Here is a 14,796-nt window from a genome sequence, read left to right on the forward strand (position 1 = left end):
TGTGCTTTTGTTCAGCTACCAGTTAGTTGAGGAAGTGACCAGTTTACGTTATCAAGCCTGTAATTTGAAGAAGGCCAGACACGCTACGTACAGTCACCCTTCCTGGGCTGAAAAAGTCCACCTCTAAATGCATAAGAGGAATGTACATATATACTATAAAGCTGGAAAATAACTGTTCTTACCATGATTATATGCTTGTTAGATCTGTGAGTGGTAAGAAGTGTTGCTGTAATTAGTTTCAGTTTTGTTAGGAAGGTAACAAAGAACAGTTGAAAAACATTCCCTAGAGAATTAACATTTTGGAAGAAAAGTGATTTTTCTTACATTTTTTTTTCTAGTTAAAGAAATAATTAGCTAGTGCAGAAGGATGGATATTATTTTCTTATTGATGTATAGCAGTACAAATCTTTGAGCTCCAGACCTCTTGTAACACAGCTAAGGCAGAGTCTCATACTACTACATTTTAATTTGTTCTGAATCAACATAAGTAAACATTGAATATTTCTATCCATGTCATCTTAATTAGGAAGGAAAGAAGGACCTAGATGCTTTGCTAATAAGTCAGATAAGGCGAAACTCAAAACTGTTTTCAGATTTGACAAATTTTGACAAATAATCTCTATTTTTAATTATGGATGGGATTAGGTCTGGAAGCACGAGCATAGTACAAGACAACCAACTTTCCTACTCAGCTGACTCATCTGAAACTATGGAACATGACAATTTTAGAACGGGAGCCTAAGAACATATCATCAGCCCATTTTTCTCAGTTCTGTTTTAAGTGATCTTTGAAAAGCATAGTTAACTTCTGTTTCATGTGTTAATACCACATTAAATTGCCTTATTGCTTTGTGACGTAGAGAAACTTTGGTGTTGACTTCTCTGATTTATTTCAATTTTTTTTTTTCTTGTAAGCTTGAAAAAAGGATATTCCACTGAAGTAAGTTGATTGCAAGCAGTTTCAGTAATTGAATCCCTAGATAGATGTCTTTATGCTGGGAGGTTTTGTTCCACTATTAATGGATTTTTAATTCTGAAACAGTTTAATTTAAAACCGTTGCCATAAAACATGTTAGAATTCTCTATTTTTGTGGCAGGATTTTTTTTTTCTTTTAATTTTTTTCTTTCAAAAAAAACCCCCTTTTTAAAAGCTGAGGTTTAAGATGATATTTTTACACTAAGAAATACTGTAAAATGTGTTCTGAGACATTAGAAAGATTTCTACAGGATAGACCTGTTAAGACTATCATGCTGTCAGTCTGTTGCAGTGTTCGCCAGTACTAAAATGACTGCATTTAAATAATATTACAAGTAACTGAGGTGTTTTTTCAGTGGGAAGAAAAATCCTTTGTGACCAAAATGTAAACCAAAGACCTATCTTCCACAAAGTTCAGAAGTCTGTGGCTATCCAACTGCACAGCAGTCCTGTCATCAGAGCAGCTTACCTAAACTCAGCACCTGTTAAAGGGGGATGATGAACTTCTGCCCCTTGCTTCCTTTAATTGCACCCTCTATAAAACCGGTTTCATTTCACTCCCTGCTGTTCCCTGGTGTGGGGTCAGCAGGATGCAGACAGCACCCTTCTGTGCTGTGAATTGGGGTCTGGTGGGTGAGCAGTCTGTGGGGGGGCGGGCAGGAAGGGTACCGAGGTGACACCCCCCAAGCCCAGGGCACACTCGCTCCAAGGACAGGCAGCCCCCCTAAGTCAGCATTTGAGAACCAGAACAGAAGATGCTGGTGAGGGCTCCCAGCATAGGGCTCTACTCCATTGTCTGTGGAGGAAAGAGGTTTATGACTTTGATGTTTATCAAGATGAGTGCTCTATAAATTCATGCTCCCAAAAATTCATGCACTACTATCATGATTTTTGGGTGCAGAGCGCAGGAATTTAGTCGGTGGTCCTAATCCACCCAGCTAATGCATCTTAATAAAGTACTATCTGTCAGCTGAGCTACAGCAGCAACGGGTGTGTTCTGGTCAGCCTGAGTTGCAAAGCAATTTGGCTAGATAAGCATCTTCTGATACAAAAAGTTTTAAGGGTAGGACAAGCCTTACATGACTGTCTCTTGTAATTATCCATTCACACAGATCATCTTTTTTGACATACTTTGGCAAAATTTTGAAGTGTTCCCAAGATGTAGGACAAGTGGCTGGATCGTAAGAGCATAGATATTTCAGATCCAGGTGGGTAAATATCTGAACTACCTCAGGCAAGATAAACCCAAAGTTTTGTTCCTCACAAATCAATCACAGAAATGAAAAATTATCGTTATTGTAATATGACTACATGTAAAATGGCAAACAAAATATGACAATAGGGAAGTCGGTGGCTTTGTTACATGCTCATATAATCTGGTCCTTAAAAGCTATCTCCTGGCTACATCATTGTTGCAGTGAAATTCATTGCTCTCTTTACACATCTTTGAAACTCTCATGTATCAATGGCTATGAGATCAGAGTATGATCATCTTCAAGGAAGAGTTGGTAGCCCACTCTTCGCCAAGGTTGTAGAATGACCGAATCAGGACTTCTATACTCGTATTGTCAGGAATTTTGTCTGATTTTGTATTTGGGGGAGTAGGGGGTCGTGGTTGGTTTGGTGGTTGTTTTTTTTAAAGAGGTAATCCCTAGAGGATTCTTAGCTCTTCCTAAAGTTAATTTCCTCTGAAATCAATCCAAGTTAAAGGCATTCACCATCACGCAGAATGTGTTCTTAAGTTCCTATATTCAGTTAATCCTGCGATCATGCTCAAGAAGGTCCTCCACTGAAGTCAGGGCAGGTACAACAAAATGAGAATTCTGGATTTGGCTTCATTGTCCAAATTCACAGTGTCTGGGAGATGAATAAGCCAGACTGATACTTACAACGATGCATAGCCATTCTCAAACAGTTTAGCATAATACATTATTCCAAAATCTTTTAAACATGCCAGCATTTGGACATTTATATGGTTTTTAACAAAGAACTCTCTAAATGCATTTAAAACCATTTTAAGCCTTGTATCACTAAAAAGAAGACCGGAAGAATTAAGTTGCTGTGACTTTGCATTAGTGGCCATGACAGCATACATTCAGTTCTGACATTTACTGTTATTCCCATGACACCCATAAATATTGCAGACAGCTAGCTGGCTGATCACACATTGCTTGGCTTAGCTGCTTCTATAATTTAGGGGGGATTAAGTTAGCATTTGAAAACTAGAAACTTTTTTACATTTCATATTTATTACTTTGCAATCTTCAAAAGGAAAATCACCCCCCCACCATGTCCTGATCCATCCAGTGAAAAGTTCTTCAAATTCAAATTCAAATAATTCCTATTGTTGTTAGTCAGTTCTCTAATATTACAGATTAATGTGGAATATCTTTTTCTGACTCCTGTTTGTGGCCTTGCCCATATGATTTCCTTCACAATATTTTGGGATGTATCATTTAATCATTCAAGGTCATCACAGACATTTTGCCTCCTGCAGCAGTGAATCCCACAGTTTACTTACACATGTTAAATATATTTCCCAATAATTGTAAAACACACCGCTTCTTTCCTTTTCTTTCTCTCCATTCACACTGCTAAATATTACAGTAAAAGCTTGTTTTTCCTGCTGCCTGCTACCATTTCAGCTAGTCCCTTTGTCTTAAAATCTTTGTTTTAGCAAATAATTTCAAATACAACAGTAGCATTGAAGAATATAAAGATGCCATATGTTTGATTTTCCGCTGCTCATTTAAAAAATACATTATCTGTATTGTTAACTTCTGGTGGAGGGGGGGCAGAAATTGATATTGCTATTTATGTTTGCTCCTATGAAGAGGTTCTGCCTACTCAGAGCACAGTAATTGTGCTCAGTAATTGAAGTATGGGATTATTTCAGGCTAATGTGTGTTTATTTACTTCAAGTTAAATTTCATCACTGCTACTTCTATTTCCCTCTGAAATATTTCTTAATCCTCCATAATTTTACACCATCTCTGCTGAAGCACTCTTCTCCAATAGTATTACTGACTGCACTGTTTCTGTCTTCTTCCTTTCGCACATCAAATGTCTGGGACTTTTTGGTTTTGTATTAGAAGTTTAATTTGTATCTAATGCAGATTTGGACCATTATATCAGATACTGAGCCAGAGTCGTGTGGCTTTTGTGATGAGCAGTCCTGTCTCACCAACCTGCAGGTTCTAGGAGTCGACAAGCATATTGATACGGGCTTGACTGCTGGTTTTCCAGAAGGCTTTTGGCAAGGTCCTTCACCAAAGGCTCTTACGGAAATTCAGACATTATAAGGAGGAAGGCAGCTGCATGGTTAAATAACTGGGTAAAAGACAGGGAACAGAAGAGAAGGGTAAACGTTCAATAAGTGGTCAGAAGGCTGTTTTTCGCCTTCACGAGCAACTTAGGAGTAGGTATCAACGACAGATGAGGTATCAGTCTTTACAAATAGTATGAAGTTATTCAGGATGCAGCAACTGTCAAGGACTGAAGAAGCTGCTAACAAAACTGAGTAACTGTTTAGATGTATTTTGCACCCAGTTATTAAATGTGTTGCTTTATTTGCCTCATCTCATAAAGACAGAGTGGGAAAAAGCTCATAGAAGAACAGCAAAGATCACGGGTATGGAGTATCTTCCATGTGAAGGAAGACTGTGCAGACCAGGACTCTTCAGCCCAGAAAAGCTCCAATATGTGACAGAGGCATATAAAACCATAAATAGCCAGAGAAGTTTATTGTTTATTTTCTTTCCCTGTGGGACAATTAGGGTTCAGCCAATGAAGCTCGCAGGAGGCAAGTTCACACTGAACAAAACAGGGTGAATCTTTATACAATATGTAGTTAAACTGGTGGAAAGCCTTGCTGTAGGATGCTATGAATGATAGCATTTACACGATCTCAAGAGGACACTGTGTAAAAGCCTGGACAGGAAATCCTGTTGAGCTATTAAATGCAAAGATTTTCCTGAATCCCTCTGGAGAGGTCCATAAGCTGCACATTCTTGGAAGAGTGCATACCAGGAGGTGTCACTGGAGGCTTTGCATCCCCAGGCACCTGCTGGTGGCCACGACTGGCGACAGGACACAGGGTTAGACACGGTGCAGCCATTTCTTATGGTCTGCTCCCCTCAGGACACTTGGAACAGCTTCTCTTCTTAAGCGACAGCAGATGTTGTGCCTAACTGATGATATCCCAGTCAGCAAAGTTACAAAAAGACCCGTCAGCTGTATATTGAGGCCAAGAAAGTTCAGGCTGAGACACAGGTTTTAAACACGTAAGGTCATTTCTGTTTGGAAGCCTTAGTCCAGCCGCAGCACGCTCCTGCTCACTGAAAGCTTTGGAAGCAGCTAAGATTTCCCTGTGGCTGCTGAGCTCAGCAGAACGGGAACGGTTTGCTCCTGCGGACTGTCCTTTCTTTTGCTAGCTGCGTGCTTCCCAAATCCCTCCCTGCTAATGAGGGCCACAGAGAGGCCACCAGGACCCTTCTAGTTGTGAAGGAGAAGTTGAGTAATTGCTAGCTGCATGTGCCCCTCTCTCCGTACCCTTCCCAGCAGGTGCGCTGGCTCTTCCCTTGCTACGCAGCCCCTCCTCGCTTCCCCAGTTGCTGCATTGCTGCCCCTACCAGACCTTGGGAGCTCTCCTGATGTTGTAAACTGAAGGAGGGTGGCTATCCTCATTTCCCACTCTTGCTATTAATCCTACTCCTCTGTCCTTGTCGAGATACTATTTCCACCTTCGCCCTGCTGATCTCCCACCTTCCAGGGCCGATGTCGCCCATGCAGCCGCCCCTGCCAGGCACCACTGCCTGCACCTGCCTGTGGCTCCTGCTGCTCTCCGCAGACCTCACCTTGCCCCCTGCGGAACAATGGGGCTTGCTGGGCTTCTTTGCCTCTGCTCTGTTTTCTTCTGCCTGAGCTCTAACTGGGGAATTGTTCCTTGCTTTGTGCTTAAGGTTAAGAAGCTGAACTAGTTCTCCAGGTGTTCCTTATTGAAAATGTCCCAAACCCAAAAGTAGTTAAGTATTTATATGCCCCTTGTTACTCCTGAAAGCAAAAGGAAAACACACTTTCCCTACCATTGTCCCTGTTTGACATTTGCCATAGCAAAATTTACAGAGGACTTTGGTGTATGGCCCATTTGTGCATCGTATTTTTAATTTGGAAACCACAAAAAACCCAAAGTCTCATTGCCATGAAAAAGTAATGCTCAAATCTGTAAGAATATAAACCATACCTTATAAAACAAGCTCTGCTTTTCTCTCACAGCTCCCATCTCAGGTTGCTTTCACTTGGTCCTTAGTGATAAAACGGCACCATAAACTTGTTTTATGCCCTGCTCTGTAGTAAAGCACAGTGCAGTAGGTGGCAGACACAAGAAATTTATATTCTTAGTCACTTCACTGTGAAAGGTATTAATGACAAATGAGAGCAGTAGCCTCAACATGTCAAATTTATAAACAGCAGAGAAAATGGAGATGGACCAAAGTAAAGGTATGAAGAAAAGTTCAGTCTTTACCAGCCCCTGAAGACTGATGGTGTGATTTGCCTCTGAGTGGTGGAAGGGAGTCAGAGAGGGTCTTAGACTTCCTCTTGTGCTATCCTCCTGCAGATGGCTGGGCTCGGGGCTGGTGGGTGTGCACGTGTTCTTCGCAGAACTCTGCAAGGGAATGCTGAGATGTGGTGCTAGAAAACATGAAGCTCGGTGCTCGGCAAATGCTGTGTCTGCAGCTCACTGCTTGCAGGTCCCGATGCAGACGGAAGTGGCAGGGTGAATGATGCATCTGGTACTGCAGCTGTGACTAGCTGTGGCTTTGGAAAGAGCAGAAAACTAGTCATGCAGTAAGTGTGCCTGAAGCTTTGATCTCCCTATAAAATTATCACTTTTCTCCACTATTGAAAGAGACGTACCACATATGCATTAAGCCAAATGGAAGAGAGCATTAGTTTTTGGACTGTCACCGTCTTTAAGCACCAGCAAGAAAATAGGAGTGTGTTTTCCTGCTTCAGATACTACAGATTCTGTGGGACGTTGACATTTTCTTACAAGCCGTCTGTGAACTTACTCAAGAGAAGGGCAAGCTAATGAGGCAAACATTGTTTGCCTTAAGTGTCTGTTTCTCCTGTGTGTCCGGGGGCTGTGACACAGTCCTGCAGACCAAAATGCAACCCCCAACAAACACTAACGATAAAAAAGGAAAGTATACAGAAAAATCCCTTACCGTCTCGGAGATTTGCTTTTCCTTGCTCTTTCTTCTTACTTCCTCAGCGTTTTCCACATGAAATCCCGTGGCTTGACTGTCACACCATGGGCAAACAAGCAGGGCCAGTCTTTCACGTTCCTGCACTCAGCATGGTCCCCACAGCTATTTTGATGAGAATCGTGGGTGGGCGGGAGGGGTGAGCTGAGCCTGGGTGGCCGCTCTGGCTTCCAGATGAAGCTGGATCTCCCTGGTACAAGAGGCAGTCGGCGGCTGCAGAGCCTGGACAACTGACAGACCACCCTGAGCCCCCTAACCAGAGAGCTCCAGCCATGGGAGGGATATTAACAGACACCCAGTTGCCTCCCTCTGGAAAACTAAAGGAAGAGGAAAGGCTAGCGCAAAGTTTCTGGAGGTCATAATCCAAGAGCTCTGGGGCATCCTGCTGTCAGTGGGAAGAATTAGTGGCTGCAGAAAAAAGGGATCAATGCAGAGGTCAAGAGTAATGTGGAGAGCTACACACACAGAGCGGAGAGGAGGGAGGGCAGACAGCCTGGAACATGCCTGGGTCATAGATGAGCATGAACCAGGTTTTGGTTCGGCCTTGTGGACATCAAGGAAATGATGTGGCCCTGTTGTATCCTGCATTGGCACAGCGTGTTGTCGGTTTTGTGCGTTGCCTGTGCTGCACCTCTCTGGCCCTGGCTGAGTTAGTGCACAGGCAGAGACCCCCTCTCCTGTCTGGCACGCCACATCCAGCACAGCCCCGACACAGCCTGCCTGCTTCTGGTTCTGCAGAAGCCCGTCTCTTGCCTGTGTGAGACCCTCTTGGGAAAGCTGGCCACCAGAAAAGGCCGTTTCCCAACCTGGGGAAGAAGCTGATAGAGCAGGGCCCTGCAGGTAACTTCAGTCAGCTTTGCATAGTCCTACTCAGCTTCTCCTCCAGCCCAGGGTGAGGATGCACAGCAAGGTAAAGAGAGAGAACACAGAGCTCAGAACAGATAGGATGGGCTACCTATGTAGCTGTTTGTGCCTTAATGGCATTTGCCACCGTGCAGGTGGCTGGAGAACCCAGATAGTGTGTAAGGCACCTTCTGACCTTCTTTAGTGCTGTGCGTGTCAGCTCAGCCACATGCACACAGTCATGCTTGCAGAAGGGGCAGGTTGACATCCAACACAGAAGTACTGTGTAGTATCATTCTGTGCAAAGCCCAGGGTGTGCATGGATGAAATACTGGTATTTCGCCATTCTGGTATGTATCTTAGTGACATAGTTCTGCACAGTTGCAAACAGAATTATAAAACAGGTTTCTTTCTACCTTTTTTTTTTTTTTTCCCTAAAGGTGTGGAGAAAGAAGTACAAAAAGATCAGGATGCTAACAGGCCTGTTGTCTCACCCCCTAAGAGATCAGCGGTAACAGCCACCAGGCTCCATTCACCAGGTAATTATGAACCAAAACCCACTGCTCAGGGAAGATTTAAACTTGTTGACTTTGCATCTCTTGTCAACACACTAAAGGGAGACCTGCTATTAAGTGAGGACTGATTGTGTCCAAGGTTCATTAAGCTGGCTCTGAGTACAGCAGGCTTTATCATACCAACGCACGAGCTGAACAGACTTTTGTTTTCTTTGTTACAACCACGAAGTCATCTCTCTGTCAAAACAAAGAGTTGTTGCTATTACATCTTTAAGGTCACAGGAACATTTAGGTTTATCATTACAATTTTCTTATGTAACAAGAGAACAGATAGGTATAGTGAAATAAAAGACACCTCAGCTACCTGGAATGAGAGTATATTGCCTGGGATCTACTCTCACTGTTTGCAGAGGCGCTGAATTTCCTGGGCTGTTTCCGTGCATGACTGGAAAAGGGGTTATCTATAGAATTAACCTTCGGAGTGCTATTGGGGCATTGTCAGCTTAGCCCTCAACATTGCGTACAAACACATGGGTTTAGCATTTCTGAAGAATACCTTTGCTTATTTACTAAGATGAAGGGAATTTATTTCTATTTATGTTTCCTACGTGTACATCAACAGATGTATAAGGTACCTAAAGGCTTTTCTAAGGCTGGCCTTTGGCTGATAACGCTTCTGAAATGCGTGGGCATGGTCCCAATGATTTCTTTGTGCTTGCAGTTTATCTCCTGTTCTGTTGCCTCAGTTTTTAGACTCTACTTAAATACTTCAAATGCCATCTCTACAGCTATATGATGCTTGAGTTGTTATTATGGGGAGCAGAACCCCATGTTTCTTCATTTGATGGTAAAGTAAAAAAAATGTAGAACAGCTCTTTGGCTTCTAGAACATTCATCAAGAGTCTCTTCATGTTTACTAAACTCAAACTCTTCTTCCTCCTTCACACCCAACAAAATCCAGAAAATGGGAGGTTAAATTTAATCTTCCCAGCACCAACAGGATTCAGAATTCTTCTCCTCACAAAGCTACTAGGGTAAAACATGAACTTACCACTGTCTTCTGAACCATACAATTTTTAGGCTGTTAACTGGTGAGATCACCAAGAGAGATCCAAAGAAAAATGTGTTGTGCGGAGTGCCTGACCAGCAGCTCACCAGCATTTATAACAGTGGGACTCCAGTTTAAGCACCAGAACTGATTGTGGTGGTAGCAGCATGTTACAGAACAGCTGATTTGCTTCCACTAGAACTGGAAAGCAAAATGAAACAGAGGTATTTCTGTTGTCCTAAGGAGGCCTGCATTTCCACAGGTCACTTAATGGTTTTCAAGGCTGAAATTTTTGGCATATCCAATTCGTAAGTCCTCAAATGTTGCTTCATTGTCATGAGAGGTTGAGTAAGTGCCCTCTCTCCCACTGCACAGACTGATTTAGGATTTCTTAAGCTTGGTTGTCTGAAATTATGGCAACCTAAAATTGTTTATCACTGTAAGGATCAAATAGGAAGGTAAACCTCATCTTTATTTTTGAGAGTAGCCTTTAGCATTCTATGAAATGACAACAGCACTAACAGAAATAACAAACAGACAATGTTTTCACCTATTTAACAATTCCAAAACACAGTCAAAGCAGCCATTAAACAGGACAAGGCATAAGGGTAGCTGGGGCTAAGGGGCAGTAGCACAGCCTTTCCTCCATCAGGATCACAAACTTGTGAGGCATTTACTCTTTGTGATAGGAGAGCACGTGTCCTCCAGGTAACTGCCACACCTACATGTGGCCATGAAACAGGCTGTAAAACTTGGAGTGCTGTCTCTAGGTTGTGTTCCCTCTGTTACTGGCCTCCTCACATGCAGTTCTTTTAAATCAGTGCTGGTCTTTGACTGTCATGCAAATTTTTTTTAGCCTTGAATCTGATCTTTAGACTTTTGGTCAGTCCTCCTGCAGACTTGCAAGGAGTTTTGAGATGCAGAGTCTCATAGCGATATCTATTTTATCTATTGATGCAATCCCATTCCTGAAATATGTGTATAGGAACAGGTGTACATAGATGCAGGTGCTCTGTATCCACTCCATTTTAGGATGGTGCTGTCTGTTTCTGACATCTGTCACTCTACAGATTGCTTGTTATCAGTCCTCTGAAAGTAATTCTCTCACTTCCCTTATGAAAATGTCCAAAATTGGACAGTTAAAAGGCAAACGAATTGCATTCCCCATCTAAATCCTCATGGACTGTGTTAATTGTGAGTATATACTTGTCATGTCTCCTAGTTCAAACACAAGTAGATAAAAAAGACCTGGGAGTTTTGAAGTGGATCAAAGGGGTTTGGTGATTATTTCAGCATACACGAGGTCTCCCCCCTGGTCCCACCATCAGCAAAAAGGACATTCAGGATCAGGGCCAGCATCATTAATACATACCCTGTTTTGTGCAGAGCAACAGAAGGGAGACACGAATGGCAGAGTAAGCTTAGTAAGCTCTTTTCAGACCCAAATGAACTGAGAAATTCAGATTCATCCCTGAGGAGAACAGCACAATTTCATTTACAAGGACAGCTTATAATACTGATGAGGACAACACAGAGATGTGTGCTTCAAGTGTTCCAGTGAACAGGAAAGCTAGAAAGACAAAGCAACCTGATGGGATTCTGTTTTCATTAAAACTGGACTGATTTTAAGAGCTTCCCTTTACGCTTCTCCCTATGCCTTTTGTTGTAACATCACCATGCTGCCTCAACAACCCAAGATTTTTATACTAGAAAGTCAGGTATTTGTGGCCGTTGCTCCTATGAATCTCTTATTTTGTGATAGTACCTACTGCCTACTGCCCAGCTGAGAGCCCCTTTACATGAATGGAAGAATCTGTAAGAAAATAGCATTCCTGAACAAAAAGGTGTACAGGCTTTAACTGTCATGAAAATGGATAGAGGGCAATGGCTGTGCTGGCTGAACTCTCTTAATGACTCTCTTTTCCTTTTTACCTTTTTGCTCTTTAATAACTCTGTTGGGTCCCGCTGCTTGTGGCGTTTTTAGTTCATGTTTCTGAATAAATATTAAGACCCCTCTATCAGCTCCAGGTTCCCAATATCTTATTCCCCAGGTTCGTCCTAATAGCCATCCGTGGTCATTAGGCTGCAGGATTTCTAGTACATAACATGCTTACAGCTGCCAAGATGGGGGTCCTCTGTGTGTCTATCCCAGCTAGGAGCTGGTGGATTGCATCCTCTGGGTCCCCATGTTATATTTAAGAATCTATTTTTAATGGCTACGTCCCAGTTTGAAGCTATGGTTTCACATCCCCAATATGCACAGTAATAGTGATTAGGGAAATTGCAATAGCTTTTCCCTGGATTCGAACTGGGGCAGAGATAAAAAGGTTTTATTGTTCTTTCTCGTCGACCGGGTAGGTCTAGTTCATAAAAGACTAAATCTTCCAATTTAACTTGGAATTTTGGGGATCAAATATATCATTATACCGAACTTCTATTGAATCTTCCCATCAACCTAAGGTCCAATTGAAGGGTAATGCTCTTTTTTTTTTTTTTTTTAAAGTCATGGTAACCAATACCATTAATAGGATACTAGCTTTCATTTCCCCACTGTTCAGTACCTCTCTGCCTTCCTCGTCCACTCTTTTGCAGAGAACAACGGGATATCAATATCTTCTTGGCAGCAGCAGGTAGTCTTCAGGGGAATTTTGCTGTTATCCTGTCAATAATTTCCAAGGTCTAAAGAGTTAGTTATCTCTTAAATATATTTCCACCTGTTTGGTTGCTGTGTCCGTTTCCAGGCAAATCTTATAGTACACTGTCTTAAAACTCTGTACCAGTCTGTTTCATGTACTTCCCAAAGTTCAGGTACTGACAGTTCCCATCCACAAAATAATTTACAAATTTCCACTTGATCCTCTGGTCCCCTGGTACGTATCGAATCATTGTGACATTTCATACAGTAAGGTTGTCTCTTAAATGAAACACAGGACCAATCCCTATCACAATTTAGACATCGGCAAACAACCCAACATGAATGTCCGGAAGTGGGGTGTTTTAAGCAGGGCATTCCCCGGAGATCTCCTATTCTGGGTGATTCGGGTATCTCCGTCTCTGTGTTGTTTTGCGGTCAGCCAGCAATGGTGAGACAGATAGCGATGTCCCAATAACGTCCTTCACACCGCCCCGTGGCTCAACAGTGCTGCTCCGTGGGTGGCATAGATAGAGATAGAGAAAAGATTCTGCCAACTATACAAAGGAGGTTAACAATCTTTATCTAAGCATTAAACCCATTTGCCATTATCAATAAACAGTAACAGGCAATAACTACAAATGACTAACAAGAACTACAAATCCCTAACAAACGTTAGCTAACAACTCAAAACTCAAACATGTCATAAGCTAATTTCAAAACATTATCATAACAGGATTACATAACAAAACACAATACAACATTTCTTAGCATATATAAGGTTTGTTTGTGGGGGTTAAGAATCAAGAGCCAAGAGGTGGGCATTTAAAGGGGTAAATTTTCATGCCCCTTTAAGGTTAGGCTGCGCATGCGTTTTCATTGTGCAGTTTTGGTCAGGGCATTAGCCTGAATCTTGACCAGGAGGGTCACGGACCAATTTGTTTGTCTCGCCACAAACAATCCTTATCATTTTGGAAAAGATGGGAGCAGGAGACGACACACTCTGTACGGTTTTGCTGTTCAGCCTTTGTCTCATCATGACTACAGTAACCATCAGCATGTGCTTTTGTGAGTGTTTTTGGTCACGCCGGTACAGAAGAGTGGGATCTCTTCCTCGCAATCCGCCCCGAGTAGTGGAACCCATGGGATACCAAAGCAGAGTGCGAGAGACTGTTACATAAACAAAAGAAAACTGTTGATCTCCAGCAGTTACCATGTGACTTGTTATTTGTTTCTGTTCATTTTCGTTACCTCGTGAAGAAAAATACCAAGGACCAGACAGACTATCGTGGAGGGAACAGATGGAGTTACCACCCCGACATTATTCAGGACCGTGCTGGACTCACGAGTGAAGAAGCCTGTTTTCCACCTCACATGAGACTTTGCTGGACTGTCATTCTGTTATTCAACTTCTAGTTCATGTTTGTTAAGAAATTGTTATTTGTTGTTTACTGGTTGTCAAATGATTCACTGAATTTACTTTACATCTAACACACGGTTTTCAAAATAAATCAAAAGGGTTGGGTAATACATATAATAACCTACAAAAACAAAACCTAAAAACAACACTGATAACTATACATTCCAGTTAAGTAATAAATGAACTATAAATACTATAGTTTCTTTAAACATTCTTTTTTTTTTTTAATACATATGCGTCACTATCATGGCTAGACTATAGGGATTTCGCATGCGCGGTCTTTCCAGATTGTTCCAGTACATTCTGTGGGGTTTAAAATTGCGCATGCGCATGTTCAAAGGCATACACGATAAAAGATGGCTGCTGGGTGTCCAGATGAAGTCCTGGACCCATTTCCCGAGCTTACCACTCCGGTAAGTTTGTTAATGGTAACATTTATGGCACTATGGCCAAATGACAGGTCCTTGCTTTCAGTGCAATGTTTTCTCACCATCAGACCGCCACGTCACCTGCCAGGGAGGAAGGCTCTGGATGGTCTAACCTGTATGGTTCATTATAAAGGGGAATCAAACCCCCCTTTTTTTTTTTTTTTTCTCGTTGGTTAGGCAGAGGGTGAGTTTTTCTGCTGTCACACATCAAGAACTTATGGTGGAGGTGGAAAAGTATAAAAGACGTTACCACATCCTCGTCTGTGCGTTCCTGATGGTTGTTTTCTTTGGTATTCTACTTGTATTCTTCATCAGCCTACATTGTTGTATGAATTGTTAATAGTTAATTATTCCCAGATTCCTGTTTGCTATTAAATTGTTATTGTGTTAACTATCTAATCTGTATTGTCGACTGTACATTTCGGCGTACTACTCGAATTTGTTTAACGCCATTGGGTGAAATCATAGTAGCAAATTGCATGTTAGTTATAATGTGTTGAATTAATCTTATAAAACATGGAACAGCACATGGCAAAAACAATAAGGTGGCTAATCCACATAACAAATAAAATAGGATTCGTTTTACCCAGGGGCTCCCGAGAAGCCAGGAAAACAAGTCAATATTCCAGTCTTTCCAAGTTCGGACGGGAACATGGGCTAACCTCCCT

Source organism: Falco biarmicus, chromosome 16, assembly GCF_023638135.1.
Source record: "Falco biarmicus isolate bFalBia1 chromosome 16, bFalBia1.pri, whole genome shotgun sequence".
Classification (NCBI taxonomy): domain Eukaryota; kingdom Metazoa; phylum Chordata; class Aves; order Falconiformes; family Falconidae; genus Falco; species Falco biarmicus.